Here is a 6,366-nt window from a genome sequence, read left to right as displayed (position 1 = left end):
ATCGTGTAAGAACTTTTGGGTGAAAAAGATGGATTTAAGACACGAATAGTACCTCTGTTGTATATTTTTGGACCAAACAGTAAACTCTTAACTCATTTTGAGAAGAGTAAGGTAGCTCAGAGACTAATGTGAATATAAGCTTGATTGGGAAGAAATTTTCGTATGAATAATTTCATTAAGGCTTTCGTACACACACATTGAGTCATGGAGGCTTTGGTCAACATGCAGCAACATGCTTCTAGGGACAACCTAACTAGTTCGAATGATGAAAAATTAATCACTTCATACGAAAAATTAATACCTGACCCAAATACTGCATGCTAAGTCCCCACTGTAACGTCATGATAATCTGCAACAAAATACTAAAAAGAAGTAAGAATCAAAATATTTTTATTGTTTTGATTTTTCGATAAAAAATGACAAAACAATCTAAAATCTTTTTGGAGTTTTGATTTTTCGAAAATTTGAAATACAAAAGAAAAGAAAATCTTTTTGGATTTTTGATTTTCGAAAATTTGAAATACAAAACAAAAGAAAATCTTTTTGGATTTTTGATTTTTCGAAAATTTGAAATACAAAACAAAAGAAAATCTTTTTGGATTTTTGATTTTTCGAAAATTTGAAATACAACACTTTTTGCAAACAGACGAAATTTTATAGTGATAATTGTACGAATTCGAAGCGATCGAAGCGTTGACTATGAACAGTAACCACTAAATCAACACTTTAAAATAAGTGACAAACGTGCGAATTCGAAGCGGTCGAAGCGTTGACCATGAACAGTAACCGCTGAATGCAGAATGACTTTGCGTTATCTTTTATTCAACGCCTCTGATTTATTCTGTGTCACCCATCATTCTTCTTTTTCGCATGGAACAGAATTTCCATCGATCATTCCAAGTCCTTCTATAATTCGCACAAAAGATTTTTAATCTAATGCCTTCGTGAAAATATCAGCTAACTGATCAGTTGTTTTCACAAAATGTACTTCAATATTTCCATCCTCCACGTGATCTTTTATGAAATGATAACGAAGAGCTATATGTTTATTCTTCGAATGCTGCACAGGATTATGACAAATTCGTATTGCACTTTGAGAATCACAATATAATGGAATCTTTTTCATATTAATTGCATAATCACGTAATTGACTTTGAATCCATATTATTTGTGAAGTGCAAGCAGCAGCAACCACATATTCTGCTTCAGCTGTTGAGATTGATACGCAAGTTTGCTTTTTCGACTGCCAGCTCACCAATTTGCCATCAAGAAATTGACATCCACCACTTGTGCTTTTTCGGTCAAGATTACAACCACCCAAGTCTGCATCCGAATATGCTTGGACGAAGAATCCAGTTTTCGAAGGATACCACAATCCTAACGAAATTGTTCCTTTAAGATAACGAAATATGTTCTTCACAGCAGTGAGATGTGGTTCTCGTGGATTAGACAGATACCTGGCACAATTACACACAGAAACCATGATATCAGGTCTACTTGCTGTAAGATAAAGTAATGAACCAATCATGCTTTGATAAAGAGTTATATCAACGGCTGGTTTATCTAACGACGGTGTCAACTTTACGCCTGTTGCCATTGGAACACGTAACTTCGTGTTATTCGTCAATCCAAACGTTTCGAGCAGGTTCTTCGTGTATTTTTCTTGATTGGTGAAAATTCCATTTCTGTTTTGACGAATATTCAATCCAAGAAAATTATTGATTTTGCCCATCATGCTCATTTCGAACTTACTTTTCATCAAATCTTCGAATTCCTTAGACAAAGCAGGGTCAGTTGAGCCAAAAATAATATCATCAACATAAATTTGAACAAGCATTAGATGATTCCCAACTTTATTTCGAAATAATGTGGGATCAACAGATCCTTGTTTAAATTTAGATTGTTTCAAAAACGAAGTTAGAGTGGCATACCATGCTCTTGGTGCTTGTTTTAAACCATAAACTGCCTTATCTAAAATATAAACATGATTTGGATATTCTTCATTAATAAAACCTGGGGGTTGTTCCACATAAACAGTCTCTTCAAGCTCTCCATTTAAAAATGCACATTTCACATCCATTTGATAAACATCAAAATCTTTATGAGCTGCATATGCCAGAAATATTCGAACAGCCTCGAGTCTTGCGACAGGGGAAAAAGTTTCTTCATAGTCGATTCCTTCTTGTTGTGAATATCCTTTAACAACAGGTATGGCTTTGTTTCGAACAATGTTTCCATCTTTGTCGGTTTTATTTTTGAAAATCCATTTTAACCCGACAATCGAAACATTTTCAGGTTTAGGAATTAATCTCCAAACCTTGTTTCGTTCAAATTTGGACAATTTAGATTGCATTGCAACAACCCAATCTGAATGTTCCATTGCAACCTTAATTGTGTTTGGTTCAATTTTGGAAATGAAAACATTGAACATGCAAAATTCTTGATGATTATTCAATACCTCATTCTTTGCACGAATTTGAGCTCTCGTTAAAACTCCCCCTTGTGGATTCCCAATTACTTGATCCTTCGGATGATCTCTTGTCCATTTTTCAATTGGTGGATATGCTAGATCAAATTCCAAAGGAGCATCTTCGTATATGTCATCATTCTCAGAACCTGCAATCGAACAAACATCATCAAAATCATTATTATTTGTAATATTTACTATATGCTCCCCCTCAACATTATACTCCCCCTCAACATCAGCATTTAATGTTTCTTTCTCCCCCTCGATAGAATGCTCATCATCATTCAAAGTATTCGAATCCAAGTGCTCCCCCTCCACTGGATTATTTTGCATACTTTCGCCTTCTTGAGGAATTGATGGTGAATCATCAGTAAACTTCGCAAATTCGGGTATGTGATTATCAGGAGCATGAATTTCAGCATCGATTGCATGATCTGAAATACCAAAAATCAAATCATAATCAATATCGTCCATTTGTAAAGATTCAGTTTCAACTTGTGTGTCTTGTAAAATTGGATGATTTGCAAATTTATGTTTATTTTGTTTAACATAGTAATCATCGAATGTGAGATTGAAAGTTTCTTCCACTTTTCGTGTTCGCTTATTTAACACACAATATGCGACAGAATTGTGCGAATATCCAAGAAAAATCCCTTCATCAGCTTTTGCTTGAAATTTCGAAAGATGATCCTTGAGATTCATAATAAAACACCTACATCCGAAAACATGAAAGAATTTCACATTAGGTTTACGATTATTCAGAATTTCGTATGGTGTAATATTAAAACGCCTGTGTATGAAAGATCTGTTCTGAGTAAAACATGCAGTGGATATTGCCTCAGCCCAAAGATATTGAGGTAAATTCGCATAAGCCAACATGGTTCTTGCTGCTTCGCATAGTGAGCGATTCCTTCGTTCTACAACACCATTTTGTTATAGTGTGTAAGGAGATGAAAAATTATGCGAAATCCCTTTGTCCACCAAAAATGAATCAAGAACATTGTTCTTAAATTCAGTTCCATGATCACTCTTGATTTTTCGAACAGTCTTCTTCAACGTTATTTCCATCTTTTTGATAAAGTCAATCATGATTTGTGAAACTTCAGATTTAAGCCTAAGAAAATAAACCCACATAAATCTGGAAAAATCATCAACAATAACTAAAATGTACCGTTTGTTGTTGAGAGTTGAAACAGTCGAAGGGCCACACAAATCAATATGTAAAAGCTCCAGGGGTGCAACAATTTTCGAATCTATCGTAATTGGATGACCTTGTTTATGTTTCTTGCCAACTTCACAAGCTGCACATAAAGAATCATTATCAAATTTAAGTACAGGTAAACCTCTTACCAGATCTTGTACCACCAGTTTGTTGATGTTTCGAAAGTTGAGATGTGAAAGTCTTCGATGCCACAGCCAGCTTAGATCAGATGTGGCTTTCGAAAGAAGGCATACAGCAGGTTTGCCTACTATAGGATTGATGTCCAGAGTGAACATGTCACCTTTCCTTTTGGATTTCAGTAATACTTCGTTTGTGTTGACATTCGAAATAATACTTCCTTCTTCGTTAAAGAGAACTTGATTGCCAATGCCCACAACAAGTTGAGAAACACTTATCAAGTTATGTTGAAGACCTTCAACATATGCAACACGATTCACTGTGAATTGTCCATTTGTGATCTTCCCATATCCTTTGACTTGACATTTTTTATTGTTCCCAAATTTTACTACTCCAGCATTTTTGAGACTTCGAAAATCTCGTAAATTCTCCTTCTTCCCAGTCATGTGACGAGAGCAACCACTATCAATATACCACTTGTTATCATATTGCTCGTCACTCAGTACCTGCAATCAGTGGAAAAATTTAGGTACCCAAGGCTTTTTGGGTCCTTGGAAATTAGATTTTAATTTCGAATGTAATGAAGAACTTTTAACCCAATCACAAACTTTGGTTTTGAGACTATCAATTAAGTTCACTTCATCATCTAAAGGAACCGAAACATAAGTGTTTGATGGTTTCGAATGTACACTGATACTACCCTTCGAATTCTGAGTTTGAGAATGAACATTTTTTGCCTTTGATATTGGTTTCCAAGCTTTGACCGAGATGTTCGAATCCTTAGAAGATGAACTTCCGTTCGAAGAAGTATTCACATATTTTTCATATGCTTCATGAATTTGTCCCTTTGAATATGCATTCGACTGATACATCTTTCCTTTGCCTTCAAGCCAATGATCAATATTCTTCCTTGAAGTCATTCCTTTTTCACGCGACTTTTTCATAGTTTCTTTCTTCGTATGATTAGGAAAATTTGGCTTTTGAGGAACAAAACTAACTTTGGGTTTTGTTAGAAAAGAAGAAGCATATGATGAATCAACTGGTGATTTAAAATTTTGTCGTTGAATAAATGTTTGATTTGGATTAGATTTATTTGAAAATGCTCTTGATTTGTTAGTTGCAGAAACTTTCGAAAACTTTGGTTGCCTATTCACTTCAGACCTTGTATGATTTGATTGAAATGAATATTGGTTTTTCGTTGAAAAATAGGAATTTTTAGCTTTGAAAACATTTTTGTTTGATTGTGATTCAAACATCTTTTGAGACTCAACATTTTGCCAAAATATTTTCTTTCTTGCTTGTCTTTTCGAAATGTTGTTTTCCTTCAAAAAAATTTCAATTTGATCTTTAAATTCCTTAGAATTTAGTTTAACAACTTTTTCATTTTCTTTTTCAATAGGTTTTGAATTCTCTTTTTCAATTTTTGATTTTTCAACCCATTGTCTTTGTGGTTTTTGACGTTGAAATACATACGAATTCTTTGATAAGTTGTTTTCAACTATGCTTTGATTTGCCAAAAAACCTTCTTCAGTTGTTTTTGAATTATCCTCCTCAACCAACTTCTTTAATTCTGGTTTGATTTTCTCAACATTTCCAACCAACTTCTTGAAGGTATATCAGTTTCATTTTCAACCATCAAATCCTTAACTTTTTCTTTCCCTTTAGATGTTGAAGCAACATTAACAACAGACAACTGAGAACAATCAACATCTTCAAGCTCACTAATTTCACTAATATTATCAGAATTATCTTCAATATCAGCAAAATTATATTGAGAATCAGACGTTGAATTCTCAGTCTTTTTCAAAATTCGAATTTGTTCAGATTTAGTCAAAGTATCATTCACAATATCAACTAATTCATTCGCATCAAGACATTCATCAACTTTAACTATTCCATATCTATATTTATCATTCGGAACTTTGTTAAAATCAGCTATTTCTTTTTCACAGTCATACGAAATGTTATCTACCGTAGGTCTTTCATAAGCTAAAAATGGCAGCAATTTTCTATGTTGTTCTTTACTGATTTCGCATGAATGATGAAGTTCAGTTAATTTCCCATACAATCTTTTAGCCGAATTACAATAAATGTTCCTCTGGGCTAACAACAGTTTCGTTTCACTAGACAAATTATTCCTATCCATCATGATATTAGTTACTTGAAGTTCCAAACAATCTATCTTAGTAATTTTCGAATCTAGTTTCTTCTGTGTCTCTAGCAACTGCATAGACAACTTCTTAGCCTCATTGCTAGCAGATACCACAATCGAATCAAAATAAGTAACTGTTTCATCGAAAGATACTAATTCAGAATTATAAGCATGTATTGGAATATTAAAAGATTCAAGAATATTACGTACCTTCGTGGTCATCGGAGATTTGTCAGCAGTTTTTGATACGAAGCATCTCCCATGAACTTCGTATTCCTCCTCATCTGAATCTTCTTCCATCTTTGCATACATTGCTCCATGGGTTGGATTTCGCATCTCCTCATCATCTGATCCAGATGACCAAATTTGATAAGTTCCATCTTCTTCTTGTTCACCACGAGCAACTAA

This window comes from Lactuca virosa, chromosome 4, assembly GCF_052849685.1.
Source record: "Lactuca virosa cultivar CGN04683 chromosome 4, Lactuca_virosa_CGN04683_v6, whole genome shotgun sequence".
Classification (NCBI taxonomy): Eukaryota; Viridiplantae; Streptophyta; class Magnoliopsida; order Asterales; family Asteraceae; genus Lactuca; species Lactuca virosa.
Note: the sequence above shows the minus strand (reverse complement) of the source record.